General features: G+C 45.6%; 1 protein-coding gene across 4 annotated transcripts in view; it reads left to right on the forward strand.

The window, feature by feature from the left end:
• The window catches only part of MGAT5 (alpha-1,6-mannosylglycoprotein 6-beta-N-acetylglucosaminyltransferase), a 340039-nt gene that overhangs the window by 66651 nt on the left and 251153 nt on the right, over positions 1 to 22235 (forward strand). For 2 of the 4 annotated variants that reach the window (XM_058664413.1, XM_058664414.1), the window contains one exon: positions 660 to 797. The exons of the other annotated variants lie outside the window; for them this stretch is intronic. The gene's annotated coding sequence lies outside the window, so the exon portion shown is untranslated. The remainder of the gene's footprint in view (positions 1 to 659; positions 798 to 22235) is intronic. 4 annotated transcript variants of the gene reach the window in all.

Raw genomic sequence — 22235 nt, forward strand, 5'->3', positions numbered from 1 at the left:
CACCCTGAGCCATCTCTTAGTTACCCAGATAGGATACAAGGCGCTGATGAATATTAAAGCTGCTCCTGTTACTGTACAGATCCTAAGGATGTGGGGTCTTCCTCCAGGAAGAACCAATGTCAAAGCTAGTCCGATTCCTTATTGTACAGTGCAAGATAAAGGAACTGGCATGATGGCTCAATTGGCTAATCCTCCTTCTGCAAGCACCAGCATCATCTGTGGGTGCCAATTAGTGTCCTGGCTGCTCTGTTTCCCATCCAAGCAACAGAAGATGACTCAATGCCTTGGAACCCTGAACCCACAGACAACCTGGAGAAAGCTCCTGGCTTCAGACTGACTCAGCTCCAGCTGTTGGAGCCATTTGGGGAGTGAACCAGTGGATGGAAATCTGTCTCTCATCTATGTAAATCTGCCTTTCCAATACAAATCTTCAAGATAGCAAGATACAAGGAGGACCTGGGAACAGCTGCTTGGGGCAGGGGCCCTCTTCTTCCTTGTCTGGGTGTTACTGCGGTTGCTGTAACCTGGTGTTAGACTGGCCTCCTGGTTTTGCAGTAACATTTGTTTAGCCTAGGCACCTCTAGCTTTTTTTTTTTTTTTTTTTTAGAATAACCCTATTTTGTCTCATGGTAATTAAGCTGTCTTTGGGGGTTTTACAGTGACCTGTTAAATAACCACAGAAACAGCGTTTCTGAATTGGAGACTGTGGCTTTGAAATTGGACTGCAGTGTTCTGAGCACGGTGAACTGCTGGCTGGTCCTGAACTGGCTTTCAGGGTCACAGATGAACCCTTCTGAGTAAGTACACCCCGCTCCCCAACCTCCTACCCACACCGAAATCTGAATGACCGTGGGTACTGGTTTGTGTGTGGCCAGGCATACAATTAGCCTGGTGGTGAGATTTTCCCTGTTGTCCCCGTGATTGCTAGCGAATGCTCCTTGGTGTTCTGTGTGAACTTGAATTTCTGTACATGTGTGCTTTCTGTAGTGCTTCTTGTTCTGTCTCTCTCTGAGCCATCGTTCCTCCAGATTGCAGACACTTAAGGAGAGTTCCGTAGTACATCTTGATCCTTGCACTCACAGCCTGGGGTTCTCCAGAGGCATTTCCATCTGGATATTTTGAGCTCCTCCTCTCTACCGCCCCCTCCTCCCCAGCCGCTGCTTAAGCAGAAGGTGTGTAACAGGGCATGACACACGGAAAGTGCACAGTAAATGTTGTGGCTATGTTTTTTCTTACTAGTCATTTATTCCCATCTGATTGGCAAACAGCTTTAAGCAGCAGTAAAATGCAGAAAATAGAAACCTTGCTGACAGCCTCCAGTGTAGAATTTGAATCAAGGCATTCTTAAGTCTTGCTAGTGGCAGTGCGAATTGATATACTTCTGAAAGAAACATTGCCAACATAACTGCCTCAGAAGAAGCCAAGACGTCCTCTGACTTGGACAGATAATTTCTTCATTCTTCTAAATGTAAATGTTTAAACTTTAACTTTACTTTAAAGGTAGGGTCAGACAGCTCTTCCAATCCTGAGCAAATACATAAAATCATTAATGTAAGAGTGGAAGACAGGTTTGTTACACCTTTATATAGGGAAATTGAAAACAAAATGAGTGTCTAAAACTGTGGTTTTATTTAAGTGAAACAACCATCACTGAATGTATAGTGATTTAGTTTGTAAATTGTGATTCAAAAGATGGGGAAAATGTTGAATATGAGTTAAGATCAATGCAGGCTACAAGAAACAGCCGGGCTGTTTGTGATATAAATGTATGGCTGCATATGCCATACATTTGTATATGTGGCTGGATGGTGTGTGTATGTGGGACAGTGCTGCAGAAAGATAATGCAATTGACTATTGAATTTTTTTTTAATGCAAGAAAATTTAAAACCATGCATGAATCTTTTTCACAATACTCATTTTCTGTGGCTTTCCGTGGCCTTCCATGGCCTTTCTGATGAACTTGTGTGTATGGGAAACACCAAACTCCAAGTGGATATCTTGTTGCATCCACTCAACTGCTAAAATAGAATGTTACATTCACCAGTGAATCACAACAAAGTTTTATTATAAATGAGAGGCAAGGCAACTGGCTGGCTGGCTGGCCCAAACCTGCACCCCTTACAAGAGTGTGGCCCGGAATAGCGCATTGACAGGGTTTTTATAGAGGCAGTCCACAATAGCTTGGAAAGGGGCAACCCACAATAGCCTGCAAGGTGAAGGAGGAAATGCCACTCATTCCCTGCTTATCTTGGCTGGACAGTCCATGCATAGCTCTTCTCTGGTCTAGCAATTAAGGTAACCACCTACTTAATTACTTGGAGCCACCTGTGAGATAAAACCAGATTTGGGCCTTGGAGCCATCTGTGCGTAACTGAACTTGGGCCTGGATTCATGAGAATTGGGGCCTATCAGTGCTGAAGTTCACATAGGCCATTTGGCCTGCAAACTTAGTTTCTTAGTAGCAATGAGCCGTGTTTACTCAATTTTGTTTTCCACTCTACAGTCTGATGATGGGTTTCTATAGTTAACTTCAAATCTGTGCCTTTCCAGTATTTACCCAATGTTTGACAAAGAGCAAGTGTTATGTTTCTGTCAGAAATAAGGCAGCTCCAGCACTTGGAAAATCTGGACTCTGGTTGGTGGTGTGAGGGTTCCAAGAGAGCAAGAACTTAGCAAGGGAGCCAGTCTCCAGGTGATCCCCAGCACAAGGTGATGGGCTGCTCCCCTAAGCAGCCCTTCTTGCCCACCCCGAGTCCCCCAGAATACGTGCCCTGCTCTCTACGGAGCCCCAGCCTGATAGGAGCCCCTCTTGGTCTCCTTGGCTAAGGAGCAGTCTACCCCTCCTTGACTTTGCCAGAGGATTTGTGGTTTCTGAGTTTTCTGCCGAGGCCCTGTGGGATTTGCTGAGAGGCTGTTTAATCAGAAGTGATGAAAGCTGGCTTCTGCCTGATCCCGTTTTTGGATCCCATTTCCCATTCTCCTTCGCTGTCTCCCTGACATTCCTGTCCTTGCTGTTCTCTGCATACCATTTTAATGGGGTAAAAATAAACTTTGCTTGCTGCTCAGAATTGATCCTAAGCAAATCTATCTTTCAGCTGGACCTGGGTGCCAGATGGCCTTGCACCCCCTGCCGGGTCATGGAATTGTCCTTTGGGAAGAACCTTGAGTTGCTCTTGACTCTATCAGGGAACATTCACCACCAAACTGTGGGTGGCAATTTGCATTTGTTTGTTTTTCTCTCCCTCTCCTGATTCAGGAAGGAGAAAGATGGACTCAGTTTTACTGCTAGTATTAAGAATGTGTATCCCTAAGCTACTTAACCTATGTTGTGTCAACTTCTAACAGAAGTATATCGTTTCTCCTTGGAGCTGTCTGCAATGGTTGCTTTAAAATACAGTACCAACTGGGGCCAGCATTGTGGGGCAGCACATTAAGCCACTGTTGTATTGCCAGGCTCCCCTGTGGGCTCCAGTTATGGCTGCTCCACTCCCAATTTAGCGTCCTGCTAATGTGCCTGGGAAGGCAATGAAAGATGGCCAAAGGCTTGGGACCCTGCTGGAGACTCAGATGGAGTTCCTTGTTTCCTGATTTCAGCTTGTCCCAGCCCTGGCCATTGTAGCCATTTATGGGGTGAACCAGTTGATGGAAGATCTTTCCAGGGAGCAGGATTTATATAGATGCTAGTTTGAAGAAAGCCATAAAAAAAAAATGGAGTTTGTGGTTGTTAATAGCACCTCCATGGTTGCACACGCTCTCATTCATTCTTGCTATAACCTTGGGCAGCAATAAGCAGGTCGGGGAAAGAATATTGCCTGTGTCTACTTATTATTTGGTCAGCAGCTTTAAGATAGCTTATGTGCTGTGCAGGGATAATAAACATGACTCAATGCAATCTGTGGCTCATACGCTATAAAATAAATAGTGGGGGTGTTAAGGATCCAAGGATCAATGGAGATCTGCCAGCATGAATTTGTGTCTCTCCCCACGGTAGGTCTGGGTACCTGTCCTGTGGAGAGAATGCAGTGGGTTTGGAATCCTGCCCCCTTCTAAGGGGCTTCGTTGAGGTGCAGGTGTTGCTAGCTCTGTTCTCACTCTGTCATAGTTAAGGCCCTGATTCAGTATCTTCCTTGAATCCCATGCCTTCTCTTGACACAATAGGTGTTTTGATGTGCAGGTGGTCCATTCTGCCACAAGAACCTCAATTCAGGAAGATAATAAAGAAGCTGAAATTCTGTGTGGTTCCCTCAATCTCTTTGCCCAGGCTTGGGAGGTATCATGACTGTAAAGGTCACATGTCTGCATTATTTTCCTCAAAGGCAGGTGACCTCTAACATGGAAACATCCGTTGGCCTAATCCTGTAAGCTTGTCCGATTCCTTCGGGCTCCTAAGCCATAGCTCATTGCGTACCCATCCCCAGAACATGACTTGTTTCTGAGTTAAAGGCTACTGTCAGACTGGAATGCTTATTGTCAACACCCGGTACATTTTTGAATTTGGAAAAAAACCTGCAAGTGTGAGTTTTCTATTTTTGAGGAGGATTTCCCTTTTCAGAGCTTCTGAAGTGTTTGGATTTTACTCTGCACACTCACTAATGATTTATCCTCTTGCAGTACAATTTTCTAGAAGCTATTGTAGAAATTTCAGAGGGCATAAAAAATCTCAAACCTGTGATAAGGAAGTCAGAAGTTTGCTGTAAATGCTTTGTTCTTACATACTGTGTGGGGTGTGGCATGTGGTGCTGTAATTGTTGTCTCTAGCTCTGTTTCCTCCCTCAGCCTCACCCATTTTTGAGTTGCTCCTAATCAACATTGTGTACAAGTGCATCGTACTGTAAAACTTGCCTCAAGCCTTTCTGATGCCGATAATCCTGCCTGTATTGGGTGCCTGGGATGCATATGAGTATGCGTATTTATGCGTGTATGTAAGAGTTTCTGATCAGCTGGAATCACACATATCCCTTAGTTGGCTTTATTTGTGATGACCACATAAAGAAATGGGCTTTATTGGGCTGATGTGTTGACTCAGCTGCCTAATCCTCCACCTCGAAGTACCACATGCCATATGGGCACTGGCTTGTATTCCAGCTGCTCTACTTCCAATCTAGCTCCCTGCTTGTGGCCTGGGAAAGCAATGGAGGATGGCCTAAAGGCTCAGGACTCTGCACCCATGTGGGAGACCTGGAAGAGGCTTCTGGCTTGTGGCTTTAGATCGGCTACTTTGGGAGTGAACCAGTGGATGAAAGATCTGTCTCTTTTTTTCTGTAAATCTGTCTTTCCAATAAAAATCTTAAAAGAAAAAATGGACTTTATCCTGTATGTTGGGCTGGAGGAGGACATAGGCACACCTGGGCGTGTAGGCTGGCTCATGTTGCCCAACAAGTCACTTCCTGTATCTGATCATCCAGCAGAGTTGCTTGTGGATGTCCCTGCGGCTTTTAGATGCCACAGTTCTGTGAGTCAGACAGGTCTGCAGTATGTTTTGGCTATTCCATGGTAAAAAATGAACAAGATGCAAGTGAATTTAAAGCCATCTTTTCCCCAGGTTTTCATGTGGGTGTAGCTCCTGTTTAGTGCTGTGGGACTGCTGTTCTTGAGAAGTTGATCTCGCTCATTGCTTAGTGCTGTATTCCCTACTTAACAATAGATGCTAACATTGTCATGTGGGGTCTGCCTTTGAATTTCACCTGTCTTAATGAGGTATCCATTGGAAAGGTGACAGAGGGAAACAGATCCACTATCTGCTTGTTAATTGCCCAAATGTTCGTAACTGCCAGGGCTTTGTCATTTTGGGTCTCACGCGGGTCCTACAAACCAAGTAATTGGGTCATCATCTGATGCCCCTCAGGCTTTAGGAAGAAGCTGAATTGGAAGCCTGGACTGACTTGAACCAGGCAATCTGATACTGGGATGTGGTCATTCCAAGTGACAGCTTAACCTGCTTTGCTGTCACTTCACTAGCTGTGACATAGTTCCATTTGATTTGCTAGCTTCACCAATATATTGTTCTGATTGTGCTGGGGACTGAACTGCCTAGAATCTGGGAGACTAGAATGAATCAGCTCTTCTTGCCCCAAGGACTCCGCAGGCTGCTATGTTAGCAGGTATATATGCTGCTGTATGTCCCGGTGGTCTTTTCAAAGTCCCCCATGCACTTGGCAGTTGGAACGTTCTTAAGTTTAAGCTTGCCCATGATGCCAAGGGAATTTCTCGGTTATGAACAGCCTTGCAGGCAGTGGGAACAGCATGAGCATTGTCCAAATGATGCTAGACTGATTTGTTCCACAAATTGTGAATGATGTATAGGAGAATCCACTGGAAGAAAAATTTAAATTGAAAGGTAGGTGGGAGGACTTTCATAATGGGCAAAGCAGTCACTTACAATATTAACATATCCCATATGGATGTTGGTTTGTGTCCTGACTGCTAGACCTCTAATCCAGCTGCTTGCTTATGTGCTTGGGAAAGCAGTGGAAGATTGCCCAAGTGCTTGGTCTCCTACACCCATGTGGGAGACCTGGATGAAGTTCTGGGCTCCTGGCTTTGGGTTTGCCTGACTCTGGCCATTTTGTCCCTTTTAGGGGAGTGAAACAGTGCAAATAGAAGAGCTCTCCCTCCCTCCTTCCTTTTCCCCTCCCCTTCTCTCCCCCTCTTCCTACCTGATGGTGCCTTTTACTCTCTGTACCTATGTGTTTCAAATGAATAAATCTTAAAAAGTAGATAGGGCATTAATTAACCTAAAGAATAAAGTTGTTAGTTTTGCAAATCTAGGGCTTAAAATCTGAGGTTTGGGAAGAAGAGAGATTTGAGACTGTTGGCATTACTTGCTGCAGAGAGGAAGGTGATGCTTTCTGTGTGGTCGGACTTAAGAAGAGAGGGTAGGGAAGGATGGCTGCTAGGTTTGTAGTTCCATGCAGGACAGCGCACAGGTTCCATTGCTCCAGCAAACCCTAAATCATACTTCAGTAAGATTCTGAGTTTCCTTTTGTATTATACTCGATAGGAGAGCAGTCTTGAGGTAGCAAAATCCAAGTGGTGACTTTGCCAGCTCCCGTGCTGCTCTCCTTGTATGGCCTATGATACAGTGGAGGAAAGAGTGGGAGGAAAGATGCGGGAAGATGTTTACCCATGTGTGTGTTCTGCTCACATCCCTTAGGACAGGGTTAAGACACATTGCCCCTAGCTGGAAGAGATGCTTGCTTGCAGTTTGCAGTCAGAGGCTCTGCTGAATTCATAGGAGCATCTGTGAAAGGAGGAGACAGTAGCTTTGGGAGAGAGGATGGTAGCACTTCAGCACAATCCTGTTGGGGCCTAACTGTGTTGGCATTGCTTGATGCCAATGAGGATAGTCCCAGCCCATATTTTTCAGGTTCTTCATATCAAGAATGAAGTAATTTACAAACTCTTGTCTGCTCCATCAGGCTCCCTGACCTGGGAGCCAGCCTCCAGCTGCTTTCTGTGACCTTTGGCTTGGGAGACAAGATATTTGAGCTGGCCGAATGTCAGATTTCTTGCTGCCTGGCCCTGCCCAGCTCTGCAGAAGGCCAACATTCCTGACACAGCCTTCTTCAGGATTCCCAGGCAACTGACAGCAATGTCCAGGAAGTTGGCCAAGGGACACCTTTTGCACTTGGTCCCAGCTGGATGTGAATCTTGGCTGTCACACCAGCTGGACTCCTTCCAGTGTGGCTGCGTTAATGAGGTCTTTGGGGTATTTTCGTGCAGAGCAACTTGTCAACCTTGGGTGGGGGAAATGCAGTCAATGTACCTTGGCTATGTTGCCTCCTGCAGCTGCTCTCAAACCTGTCTGCTGGTCACTCCTCAAACGTCTGCAATAGCCAGGGCTAAACCAGGCTGAAGCCAGAAGCTAAAACTCTATCCAGGGCTCACCCTGGGTGATAGGGAACTAGCTGTTTGAGATAGCACCTGCTGCTTCCCTGGGGTGTGCGTTAGCAGGAAGCTAGAATGGGAAGTGGAGCAAGGCACCCTGATGTGAAACATGAATCTCCCAAGGGGTGAGGTGACTGTTACACACAGACATGCACTTCATGCTCCCAGGATTAGACCTTTCAATATGTGGGCTTCAGACTGGGCCAGGCTGGGGAACCACTGCCTCACAGCCTTCCTGGTAAAACAACTCTTGGCAAATGCCTCACAATTTCCTGTCTGTCGAGGGGTTTATGTTACAGTTTGACTTGTAAATGTTAGCTGTGGGGCTGTTTCTGATGTTCAGCCTGTGTAAAGGAGACAGCAGTGTGTTTTTCTGAGTGAATGGCATTTGTGTGCAGCTCCACGGCTCCCTGAAATGTTTGCTCCGTGGCATATTAAGCTGTCTTAATACATTTCCACTAACAGAAGGTAAAAATTAGCACACCAGGAAACGTACGTGTGTACCATTTCAAAGAAATTAAATACTTTTCCTCTTCCAAAATTGCTGATAGATTTGAAAGTTAGTGTTAAACTTCATTCTGGAGTTCTTTGGTAAAGCTCCTCTTTTTTTTTTTTTTTTTCTTCAAGGAAATCTTTTCTAGAAAATTTGAGTTTTTGAGTTCTCGAGAGTGCTATTGAGGAAGATAGGAATTAGACTCTGTATAGCAGAGGGGGAAGACAAGGCCCTTTAGAAAGGCAAGGAAGTGTAGCAGGTGTTAGCAGTCTCAAAAGCACACCTTGGAAGCTGCCCTGGATTTTTCAGTACAAACTCCTGTCTAGACCCTGATAACAGGTGATGCCAGCCTCCCTTCCAGGACAAGCTGTCATGGGGAAGCCTCTCTTCCAGGCATCAAATGGGTTATCCAGCCTGATAACATTGGACAGTAAAACCTTCATAGCTGTCCCCCTCTGTTCCCCCCCGCCCCCACCGCTGCCACACACACAAGGGCATCCTAGGGCAATCTCTGCCCAGTTTGATAACATTGGGCAGTAAAACCACAGCTGCATCCCCCACCCCTCCAAGGGCATCCTAGAGCAATCTCCTCTGCCCAGTCTGACAGCACTGAATAGTAAAATCTTGGGAGGAATTTCACCTAATTCACAGTCAGCAAACGCTTTGTCCAGGGGAGAAAGGGAGGAGGAGAATCAGTGGGAAGAACTGGACCTCGTACCCATAAAAGCCCCCTACTCTGAATAAAAGCTTTTGTCAGCTGTTTGCTGAGCTGTCCACCTGTAACCTTGTCCATCCTGTAACCTTGGCTTTCCCAGTCTGAATGGCTGGGCACTCTCTCAGATTTCTGTCTAGAGAAGTGTCCATCAGTCTTGATGAATGCCCTTCACCGTGAAACCTTGCTCTCTTGCTTGCCACTGCTGTCTCCTGTCTGAATTTTTTGGCAAAGACAAGAACCTGCTCTGCTTATGCCCACTAGCACCATCCTTTTTCCTGAGTAGGCATTGTTATCATCCCCCCCCCCCGCCCACTTCTGTTTCTGCAAGGATGCCAAAGCATGCAGACACCAGGAGACCACACCCCCCAACATGAGTCTTGAAATTCATGGCTCAGTGGTAACAGTGTGGGGACCAGTGGTGAACTGAAGAGCACTCTTCTCTCCTGTGTCCCTGGGCGCTGCTCATCACATCTCTGATTGAGGCCAGTGTCTTAGGACTGACTGTAGCTGTATGGTGCTTGCTTGCTCATTCTCAACAATAGTAGCCCGCACCTGTTCTGCCACTTGCTCTGTGGTGATGGAACGTCAAGTCCCTGTTGAGTGACAACAGTAGTGTTTGACCTGTGCTCTGGGTTAATCTAACAGCTCTCGTAAGCCTAATATCCTGTGGGTTTTTTTTTTTTCCCATTCCCAGCTCTTGGATCTTTCAGATACTCATTTTGTGCTTTTGTTCCTCCTGTCACTCAGGATTATCCTCTTATACTTTGCTTAGGATCCTTGACTGCTGCTTCTCTGCCCTTCTCATTTGAACCCTCAGCTTTGGGAAGCTTCTCTCCCAATTCCTTGGCTTAGGAACTGGTCTCCATCGTGGCACGTAGGTTCTATCGGAATGTGAGGGAACCAGTTATCGCTCCAGTATGTGGAGGTGGTGCAGGTGTCCAAATTGAACGTGGCCTTGCCTTCAGGGAGTTTCAGTAGTCCAAGAAAAATATCTACCACCCTGCATCAACAGTGGCTGCATGGTGACAGAGTTCTGCACTTTGCGTGGAAACTGTGCTGTCAAGTTTGAGTTTTGGTCTTGTTCTAAGGGTAATGATAGTTGATGGTTAGCCTCTCTTGTGCTGGACATTAGCAGCCTGGTCAGCTCTACCATCACAAGAGTAATACCTGGTACCCTGCTGGGTACTGCATTGCTGAGTTGTGCCATTCAGTTGGTCAGATGTATTCAATATATTTTCGACTCAGGATATTTTCAGTTTATGGTGAATTTATTGGGTGTCCTTGCATTGAAAGTCTAACACCTATGATCATCGAGAGTCTTAACATTATTTAGTAGTAGTCTGTTTTGGGAATGTCTAAAGATTTATTTTGTTGCTCTGTAACTTCTTGGAAATTAAAATGATGCAGTTCCCTGTAGTCTCCTATTTGGGTAATAATGATTATTTTGGCTGATTTCATTCTGCTACACTCTGCCACCTCCCATAGACTGAGAAAAGCATAGCTTTAAGGAAATATCTGGGGCTGTGTGACTGGCTGACCTTGTGGGGACATGGTATTGGTCATGCATGAAGACATGAAGAGTTTAAACAGATTGTATACTTCGGGCAGGACTGTCCGGAGGTCCCATGATATCTTGCATCCTCTTCTGGAAATTTCTGCCATTGCTGCAGCAGAGCTGTCCTTGACTGTTTTATCTGGGTGGTGGCCATTGTTTCTAATCAGTGGTGCAAGGCCCTTGCTTGGTGCTTGCTCCATTCAGCCACTCTTTGTCTCACAGCCCTGAAACATGATCAGACAGGTCCCACTTGGCGCAGGTCCAGTGTCTTTCCATAGAACCTCTCTTGGCATTAACCTTGCTCCATGCATTCCTTCCTTCAGGGAACAGTTGAGCATCCACAGTGCACAAGATAGTGCTTCCATTGACAAGGACACAGTGACACGCACTCCAGAGGCCTTCTCTGCCCTCAGTGGGTTTCTGTTCTGGTAAAAACCAAAGATCCAGGACAATTGCAGGTGGTTAGGGCAAGCTGTAGCAGAGAAGAAGCAGGTGTTTTATTAAGGTGGTCAGGGACCATCTGATCACATGTGCTCAGGGTGTGACTTGGTGGATGAGGGGCCAGCCACACACAGAGCTTGCCAGCCATGAGGGAAAGCATGCTGAGAGGGAGACTGGCATTTAGGATGGCGACATTGAGATCTGACAAGCGGGGTGAGGAAGTGCAAGGCCGGATCGCAATAGGCTATACTTGGTCAGGATAAGGTATTTGCCCTGAGCATTGTGGGAAGCCATCAGAACAGAGGAAAGCCCTGTGGGCTGTGTAAATGGCTTTGCCTGTCAGTGACAACACTCTGTATCCTGTGTGTGTGTGTGTGTGTGTTGGAGCTCCATGTGTCAGGCTGTGAATCTTATTTCCTTCCCAGAAGTGACAAACCTGCTATTCCCGTTGCCTGGATAGATTCATCTCTCATGATCATGGGCTTTTAACCGAAACGGCAGAAGCTGAACTTGGGAATGGTCCTGATGCATGGGGATGCTAGGGGAGGAAGGCCCTGGCTGGCCCTGCCTTGTGTTTGCTGTTCAGTGAGTGGCCTCTCTTGATCCTTGGCTTATGACACATGGAGAAGGGAAATGGGACTGAAGTATTCCCAGTGCCTTTTCCTGTTTGCTCCCTTTCTTTCTCCTTCCCCATTCCGGAAGTTTTATATCTGCCCTACTGTTCTTGTAAATTATTTCCAGACATGGTATTTAAGGTCCTGTGTTACACGACAAAACACACACCTGTGGAACTGATGGTACCACAGTGCCTGGGTTTTCTGAAAGCTTCTTGCAAATTTGAACACCAATCAGAAAAAGCATAAATTTCAATTTAAGGAGTATATGTCTTCTGTTCAGCCATTCAGCCACCTTTATTAAGTACCCTGTCTGGGCTTGGTCTCCCTACTGGGCTATTTACTGCCAATGGAGAAGTATGCTTTTCAGCTCCCACGACTCTCTGGTCTGGGTGACCTACACTGACCTGAGAGCCAGAAAATCTTAAGTGATCACAGAAACGTGTGTGCTGGGCTCATTTCACAAGGAAGTGTCACTTGAGAGCATAAAAAAGTGTTGGCCCCTGTTTTGGAGCAAATAGAGTCCAGGATGGTTTAAAATACATTTTCAGGCCTAGTGTGGTAGCCTAGCAGCCAAAGCCGTTGCCTTGCATGTTCTGGTTCTGGTCCCGACGACTCTGCTTCCCATCCAGCTTCCTGCTTGTGGCCTGGGAAAGCAGTTGAGGACAGCCCAAAGCCTTGGGACCCTGCACCTGCATGGGATACCCGGAAGAGCCTCTGGGCTCCTGACTTTTGATTGGCACAGTTCAGGCTGTTGTGGCTACTTGCAGGGGAGTGAATCAATGGACGGAAGATCTTCCTCTCTGTCTCTCCTCCTCTCTGTATTTCTGACTTTCCAATAAAAAAAAATGAAATAAATCTTTACCTGGGCCTCTCATGTGGGTGGCAGGGGCCCAGCACTTGGGCCATCCTCTGTTGCTTTTCTCAGATGCATTGGCAGGACAATGAAATGTACGTGAGGCAGCCGGGGATGTGAAGATGACAATGGCAACACAACACCCACTCAAGGGTGGGCTTTTGTCACTATCCTTCAGCTTTGGGCAATTCAGTGAATTCTTTTTCTTGGTCTCTTCTACTTAAATCCTGTCTTTTGGCCTGTTCATTCTTGTTAGGGAAGCAGCAGACAGGAGGAAAGATGATAGGGTGGGGAGGGAGGAGAGGACAGCATCTTCTGCATCAGCATTGGTCTGACCCATGACAGCTCCAGACAGGGTGAAACAATTTTTATGATTTGTCTTCACATCCTCTTCTCCTTTTGCCTTCAGGGTGACCTATCCTTGTCAGATACCGCACTACCCTCCCCACCCCCCCGGCAGTGTTCCTGTGAGTGCAGGAGCTGTGGGCCAGTGCTAATGAGCAAGTAACCACTGTCATCCTCTCCAAGGTGGCCTTGGTCATGACTGCCAGACCCCAGCATCTTTATCTTCCCTATGCAGATAAGGCATGTTCCCTATGCCAAGTGCACAGCCCTTTATAAAAAGTCCTGATGTTTGTGAGAGCCATGATTACACCTCTTTCCAAACACTGCGGATAAGCCCTGACTGATAATGTGGATTGCTGGCCATCAAGCTGCCAATGTTTGATGTGGTCGCTAAATGAATTGCTTCTGTGATCATTTGTTTTCTAGTTGCTACAAATGAGCACAGTTATTTCCATATCATTATTTTTTTCTTTGAAGATTGATTTATTTGAAAGACAATGTTAGATGGAGAAACAGAAGTCTTTCATTGGCTGTCTCACTCCCCAAATGGCTGCAATGGCTAGGACTGGACCATGCCAGGAGCTGCTTCTTGGTCTCCCAAGTGGGTACAGGAACCCAAACACTTGGGCCATCTCCTCTTGCTTTCCCAGGCACGTTAACAGAAGATGGATTAGAAGTGGGGTAGCTGGGACTTGAGTAAGGTACTGTATGGAATGTGGGCACTACAAATGACATGACTTAATCTGCTATGTCTCACTGCTGGCCCCATGGTATAATTTTTTTTTTTTTTTTTTTTAAAGATTTATTCATTTTATTACAGCCAGATATATACAGAGGAGAGACAGAGAGGAAGATCTTCCGTCCGATGATTCACTCCCCAAGTGAGCCGCAACGGGCCGATGCGCGCCGATCCGAAGCCGGGAACCAGGAACCTCTTCCGGGTCTCCCACGCGGGTGCAGTGTCCCAATGCATTGGGCCGTCCTCGACTGCTTTCCCAGGCCACAGGCAGGGAGCTGGATGGGAAGTGGAGCTGCCGGGATTAGAACCGGCGCCCATATGGGATCCCGGGGCTTTCAAGGCGAGGACTTTAGCCGCTAGGCCACGCCGCCGGGCCCGGTATAATTTTTTTAAAAGAAGCTTGTTTATTTGAAAGTAGAGTGATAAAGAAGATACGTTTGATGGTCCATCTGCCAAGTAATCATAATGGCCAAAGCTGGACCAGGCCAAGACAAGGAGCCAGAAATTCAACCAGAGTGTCTCCAGTTGGGCCATCATCAGCTTTCCCAGGTACATTGACAGGGAGCTAGATTGCAAGTAGAGCTGTTGGGACTTCAACCTGTTTTCACGTATGATGCTGGCATAAGGAGTGGCTTAATTCAGTGGACCACAACACTGGCCATTGTTACTGTTTTTGTTGTTACTGCTCTTGAATTACCCAAACCAAAAATTTGGCCTTCCCAGTGACTAACATCAGTAAGTTCCTTTCCTGTCCCATCTCCATAGCCATTGTCCAAAATGTTCAGCTCCTCTACCTATTGCTGCCTTCTGTGATCTGGCTGTGCCCTTGCGGGATTCCTATAGTTGGCTAATGACCAGGGTGAGAGTATGAGCAAATGGGGTCTTTCGGGCAATGGTTCCTTCATGAGGGTGGAGCCCTCCTGAATGGGGTGAGTCCTCTATTTGGGGTGAGTCCTATACAAGAGGCCCTGGTGAGGATTTGGGGAGGAAGGTAGTGTGGAGCTGTTTGTTCTCCTCTTCGTTGCTGGGACCCAGTTGGAAGCAGCATCGGTGAAAGGCAGAGCAAGCCCTCCCTGGACACTGGGTTTCCTGGTCTTTTCACCTTGGACAATTCTCTGAATCTGAGAGAGATTTCTGTTGCTCATAAGTTGCCCGGTCCAAGGTAGCACAGCAGCCGAGTCAGATTGACTTTGGTTGCAGTACACAGGTGGGAGTGTTGCCGTGAGCTTTGGCTGTCTGCCTTCGAAGTGTGTGTGTGTGTGTGTGTGTGTGTGTATGTGTGACAGAGAGAGACAGACAGACAGACAGAGACAGCATGAGTGCGCGAGAGCGAGCTAGCTAGCTAGCTTTCGGGCAAGTAAAGTAGCCAGGACACAAACTACTGCCCATATGGGATGTTGCCGCTTGCAGGTGGAGGGTGCCGTGTTTTTCTACCATGTCTCTTTCTTCGTGGAGCAATGAGGTTGCTTCAGGAAGCTGGATTGAGAGACTCAAAGAAAACATGGCACCTAGCAAATGACAAGCCATAAGCAGTTCTTTTTGCAAAGTAGGGGGCATGCACCAGTCATTCAGCTCACAGGGAAGACGAGGCACTTGGATTATTTGGACCCTAAGTTCACTCAGGTGATGGTCAAAATTGGATGTTTGAATTTGAGAGCCTCAGCTTGCAGCTGGGGTTCAGAGCCACGGGACTAGGCATGCTCCCCAGGTGAGAGAAACCAGATATCATCAGATGGACAAGAGGAAGTTCTGGCAGGAAAGTCAGTCCAGGAGCTGCTGCAGTGTCCTGAAGGCAGATTCGTGGAAAGGAGCAGGTCTATAAATAGAACTCCCTACAGAAATGCTAGCAAACCAGTCATAAGCCCAGAGAAAGAGCAGTGATTAGCCAGCACTTACAAGTGTGTGCTCTGCCCCTAGCCAGCTAGGGAAACTGTCTAAAGAGGCTCTTCCTAATTGAGGAGTGTGGTCTTCCATCTTCCCATTGCCTTCTGTTTGTGGTGGGGATTATTGGCTTTGTGGGCAAAGCTCTTTGACATTTGTAGATGGAGTGTGCTCATTATAAAGAGAGATTCTCAGAAATGGTGGATGTGTTTTCTTGACCCCATCCCCAACTCTAAGCTTTACTTTAGCAATTATTATACAGATCAGCTAAGAAACTGAGAGGCAGGAAGGAAGGGTGACCTCTGGGGTTTTCAGTCGCCACTTGGTTCTGTAACATAGCATCCTATCTTAAGTCAGTGCAGTGATTAGGGGGGAGATCGGGGGGGAGATCATCTCTGGATATGGGATCCCGGGAGGCTGATGGGAGTGGTGGGCTCCATCCTCCCAAATAGGACCCCTCCTTATCTGTAGCACTCCTGGAGGAGATGGGAATGTATGGCTTTCCTCTTGCTGCCATAACAGATGCTTATCCTTAGTGGCTTAACACATAATTACGATGTGTGGTTTTGCAAATCAGGAGTCTGATGTGGCTGTGTTGCAGGTTGAATAACGCCCTCCTAAAACCTGGTACCTGTAAAGGTGAGCTTACGTGCGGAACTGTCTTTGCAGATGTAATTAAGTCAAGGATCTGGAGACTTGGAGGCTGGGAGGATCATCTTGGCCTATTAAGATGAGGCCACCAGAAATTTCCTTCTACTAGAAAAGTCAAGACTATGCAGGGACAGAAGAAAAGGCAGATGTAACTGTGCAGGCTGGAATTGGAGAGATGTGGCCACAAACCAAGGAATTTGGGCAGCCACCAGCTGTTGGAAGAGGCTGGAAAAAGGGAGCCTCTCAAAGGATCTTGGCACTCTGACCTCGTTGAGTTCCTGGCCCTGGAGCTGTGAAATGCATATCTGTTGCTTTAGGTGACAACTTGTTAGAGCAAATCTAGAAAGCTAGTCCAGAATCTCCCTTGGCCAATCTAAGACCAGCAGATGTGTGTTCTTTTCTACAGAAATCTATTTCCTTGCCTTTGCTTCCAGGAGTGGGCAGGCTGCCTGCCTGCCTTCACTAATGGCTCCTTCTCTTAAAGCCAGCCATTTTCAGCACTTTATTATTTATTGACATGACCTCTTCTGCCTCCTTCATCCATGTTTAAGAATCCTTGGAATCATGTTGGACCTGCCTGGAAAATTCTATTCCAGAGTCTGTGGATTAGTTCCTTTAACTCCGTTTGCAGCCTTCATTTGGCTTTGCCATGTTAAAGAACACATTCAGTTTCTAAAGTTGTAACAGGAATGTCTTTAGGAGGCCATTTTTGGGGGAGGCAGTTATTTCAGTAATGGTATATATAGGGTGGAAATAGGGCTTTCTTCTGAGAAAACCTAACCTGCCTCCACTGTGGTTCCCATGTCTGGTTATCTTGCTCCTCCAAGTACCCATACCATCCAGACTTCCTTGGCCAAGCCTCCAGATGTAGTGTTATCTCTCAAAGCCTGTGACACACCCATAAACACATCAGAAGGATATCAGAAAGCTGTTGATACTGATTATTTACATCTGTTGGGCTCAGAAGAGATGGGTGGTGCCTAGCAGCCTATCCTGGCCTCCCTGGGAGTGTTACAGGTCATTGTTACTGAGAGCAGACCACATCCCTGTGTGAGCTGTGTCATGAATGATTTTGCCATTGCCCTGGCTGTTTTGCAGGCTCCTGCCTGCTACTCAGCTAACCTCAGGAGGTCACGGCCTACAGACTTGGCACAGATGATGAAGTTCCAAGGAGAGAGCTCAGATTTACTCCACTGCCTTCTGGGAGTGTGTGTTGTAAGCTAACACAGGACTGTGGGAAGCATACCTTACGGGAAAGTGATATGACTGTGTGTTCTGTTTATAAAAGATGTCAGATTGATCAAACTGTCCTAATCCCGTGAGCCTGGCCGTTGTCATTTTGATGAAGTCTTCCTAGGGCATGGAGATGAAGAACCCAAGGACACAGTGAGACAGCACTTGAAGTCAGAGCTGTTTAATTTTTGGTTAAATTTTTTTTTTAATCCTTATTTTTAAGCAGGCTAGTATTTCCAAATTCTAGGCACCATTCTTACCCTGTTGCTGTTACTGTTTGTACTAGTTCCTTAGCATGTTTGTCTTCGAATTAAGCCTAAAGTGACTCATGCATTTTAATTTGGTGTCATTCCATTTGACAAAATATACCAATTGATGCATTTGTGCTGCTTGAAGTAAACACCTGATTATTAGAGTAAGAGGGGTTTGTATACTATGTGTTCATGATCTACACTCAAGCGGCTATATGAGATGAGGCTTGGCACCCAACGGTAATGGAGTCTTTGACCATTGGCCAGACTTAACATTAATGTCAGCAGATAGAAGAGTGGCTGCTTAGCTATTCCGGAATATTTTAAATAAAACATCTGAGGACCATGGATTGGATGTGCCTTTCTTCTTAGCACGCAGAAAATAAATGCTATTTGTTGAACTATTTGCAATATAAATACTGTAGGTCCAGCAAAAGCTTCATTCAGTATCCCATTAAAAACAGCAAACAGAAAACTTGGATCACTTCTAGATGAAATGTCTCAGGAAACGGGGCATTTGCCAGGTCCTGGGCAAATGATAAAGCTCAATATCTGTGAGGAGCAAAAATCTAGTGAATAGAAACATATATACTTGGACTTGTCTGGACATTTTTAGAAAAAGTTTCTATATTACATTCTTGGTTGTGATGAAACCTTACCTTACTCAGCATCAGGAGAAAGTAAAAGCAAATGGAGTAAAAGCACCAATAAGGAAAGACCTCCTTGTGTCATTCTGAGATCAGGGCTGCTGTGCATGTGGGAAGACTTGAATCTGTCCTGCCATGCTTGTCTTCCTCTTTGTCTTCTATTACTACATTTATTGGGGGAAACAGAAGGATTGTGATGTGGCTGATTCCTGGGCACATCTAGGGAGCAGTGGGATCTGAACTTTCTAGAATTTTGGAGCATTTCTAGCTCTTAGAAGTCAGGGATCTGGTTTTACCTGGGAGATCGTGGGAAAACTGGGATAACATTGGCATTGACCCCATGTGACCAGTGTGTTCATTCTCCTTTCTCTTCTCAGACTTCTCTAGAAATACTTCTTTTATAATTCATTTCCAATGTGTCAACTACTTATCTTCCAGAACAAGGGAAGGTATCAGTAAGATCTTCAGACTTGCAGCTCTCCTCAGTGATCATGGGAAATGAGCCAGGTTTAATGCTGAGCTCCACGTGGTGTAGACTGCTGGTTGGCAGAATTCACTGCAAACGTGTCTGTGTTGTCTTAATGAAGTGAGGTCCAAAGGGTGAAAATTTGCTTCAGGCTACACAACCAGCTGGTGTCTGTTGATCAGTTGCCTTTTCAAGATCAGCTATCACCAAGAACCCAGATTTATCTATAAAAGGGGGAACTCTTCACTATTCAGAATATCTCTGATACCAAATATGTGGTGAGTTATTCTCACATCAACCACATCAACCAAATCTCTAATTCTGCAAATACCAACTAAGTGCCCTACAGTCCAATTTTAACACTAACTACCTGGGGTGGATGGAGACCCACCCTACAGGTTCACAAATGGATCTGTCCCATAAGAATGCCCACCGCTCCCCCAGCCCCACTTTTGGCCATTTCACAAAACAGCCACAGCTCTCATTGGTGCCTCTACTGCTCATCAACTGTGAATAGAGGGTTGCTGCAACCTCCTTGACAGGCATAATCATTTTATATTATCCTTCATAAAACCCAAGGCAAAATTTGACAGTTTATTATAAAGGATGTTGAGAGCTATGTACAGGCCGATAGAATCACAGATGGGGCAGATTCTGGGAGAGTCCTTTGCAGCAGGTGACACAGGGACATGTACGCCAACCTGGGAGACCCCTCGAGGCTTGATTCTGTAGGCCTGATGGAGCAGATCATTGGCTGTCGGGGAGCAAGCCCATCTCTTCTTGCCCTTTCCTTCCACAGATCTTGGGAGTTGAAGTCCAGTGGAACTGAAAGCCTCCAATCTGGCCACTCCCTGGCATCCTGAAGTTAACCTGGAATCTTGACTCTGGTCATCTCGTTAGCATACAAAAAGACTCTGTCCACTCTGGAGATGGCCAAGGATCTTAGAAGCTCATGTGTTGGCAATGGAGGATTAAGACCTAATATTGAAGGAACTGGTATTATGGTGCAGTGGATTAGCCAGTTCGTGATGCCAGGATTCTATTTCAGAAGGCCAGTTCAAGTCCTTACTACTTTATTGCCAATCCAGGCTTCTGCTAGGGAACCTGGAGAAGCAGTGCAAAGTAACCCGGGTGTTTGAGTCCCTGCCATCCATGGTGGAGACCAGGATGGAGTTCTTGCTTTCAGCCTGGCCCATACCTGGCTGTTGAAGGCATTTGGGGAGTGAACCAGTGCATGGAAGCTAAATCCCTTTTCTTTCTGATGACTAATGCAAACCAACACTCTTAATTTTGTTCCTAATTTTCATCGATATGTAATATGCATATGCAAGTATACAAGTCATGGATGTAAGTCAAGATTTGACACCCAGTGCACCTTGCCTATGTAACTACCCAGATGAACAAACAAAACACTGTCAGCCCTTTACAAGCCCTCTTTTCCTCCCACTACCTTTGCTATCCCCTGCCCCCAATGCTGACATTGAACAACACAGATTGAGCTGGTCTGTTTTGTACGCATGTGTAATATATTAATACAGTATAGGTTATCTTGTGTTTGACTTCTTTGGCTTGGTTTGTGAAAGTCATCCAAGTTGTTGTGTGGTACATCATTGATTTTTTACTGCTGTATGGTATTCCCATTGTGTGTCTATGCTATGATGGACCTGGTTTACTGTGAAAGGACATATAGTGATATGTGGAATTTAAGAGAACAAATATCAGACTGAATCTCACCCATTCCTTGAATTCTCCGTGTTTTCTATCTCTGGACTGATATCACAACCAGACTTACTGGGCAGTATGCTCAAAGTACCAGGCTGGAGATTGGACAAGTTGGGTGTTAGTGAACGAAACGGAGCAGTCTGGATAGTGGTCTCCCTCTGTTGGAGTTTACTGTGAACAAATGGAAGAGTTGGCTATTTTAGCTACTATTTGGCTCAGTTATCATCTATATGAGCATGTGTATCTCAAGCAGAAATAGATACTCTGTTCTCAGAAGATTCTTCTATGAGTGGCTACCTGTACAGATCAAAGGGCAATAAGAAAACTTGGAAACACTTGTGGTTTGTCATAAAAAATAAAATTTTATATATGTATGCTGCAAGTGAGGATGTGGCAGCTTTGGAAAGTCAACTTTTATTAGGATTCACTGTTATGCAAGTGAAAGATGAGCATTCAGAATCCAAAGTATTTCAGTTACTACACAAAAACATGCTATTTTATGTGTTCAAAGCAGACGATGCACAGTCAGCTCAGAAGTGGATAGAAGCATTTCAGGAAGGCACAGTATTGTAGCAGTGTTGGTTTCATCTCTTCTTTGTTTCCAGAAAGGTGGAATTTCATCAGACTGAAATAAATATGTTTCAGAAATTTTGTAGAAATGAACACTGCCAAGACATATCCAACCAGACTTTTCTTTGGATATCAGAAAATAGTGGGTTTCGTCTTAATGTTTGTTTTTCCATGTATGTTATTTATTAAACTGTTGATGTTTACCTAGTGGTCAGAATTATTTCTGAGATTCACACTGAATTCTTAAGTATCATTTCTTTAGAGACTAGAAATGTTAATGCTGTACAGTATTAACTATTTGTGATTCAGTCTACACTGTTGTTTTGCCTTACATTTTAATATTTTCACTAGCAATATCTTGGTAAATAAAATCTATATCATAAGGAGCAAAAAAAAAAAAGATACTGTGTTCTTACAAACTAAGTATAGGTTGGAAAACCTTTTTCTCAAAAATGTATTGAGCCACACCTTGTATATGCTGGGATCCCATATGGGTGCCGGTTTGTGTCCTGGTATCCTGCTTCCCATCCAGCTCCCTGCTTGTGGCCTGGAAAGCAGTGGAGGATGGCCCAAAACCTTGGGACCCTGCACCCACATGGGAGACCCGGAAGAAGCTCCTGGCTTTGGATCAGCTCAGCTTCAGCCGTTGCGGCCACTTGGGGAGTAAATCAGTGGATAGAAGATATTTCTGTCTCTCCTCTCTGTCTTACTTTGCAGTAAAAGTAAATATTTGAAAATTTTTTATTTCAGTTCAGTGTTGCATGAGTCTGTTGGAATTACTCTCGTTAGATACTCACTGTACCTGAGTATATTCTTAGAAGTGGACTTTTGGGTTCACAGGCTTACATGCATAGAACTGTCAGTTTTCCTAGCAGTAATACCAGCAGAGAGCTTCCCCCAGTCATACTCGGAATGCAATTGACGTTTCTTGGATTTTGCACCTTAGTCCTTCTGCTGGGTATGTCGTGATACTATGCTGCAACTTACTCCTGATCATTCTGTTGTAGTTTGATTAATGTGATTATGCGCCTTTCCTTTGTGCCTTTGACGCATACTGTAATCTCCACCCTTTAGATGGTGATATCACAGAGACATTATCCGGATTTTTCAAGGAGGCTGAAGTGTCCTGACAAACTGCCTCACCTTGGCCATTCTGCAAGGGAGAAGC

This window comes from Ochotona princeps, chromosome 5 (genome assembly GCF_030435755.1).
Source record: "Ochotona princeps isolate mOchPri1 chromosome 5, mOchPri1.hap1, whole genome shotgun sequence".
In the NCBI taxonomy this organism is placed as follows: Eukaryota; Metazoa; Chordata; class Mammalia; order Lagomorpha; family Ochotonidae; genus Ochotona; species Ochotona princeps.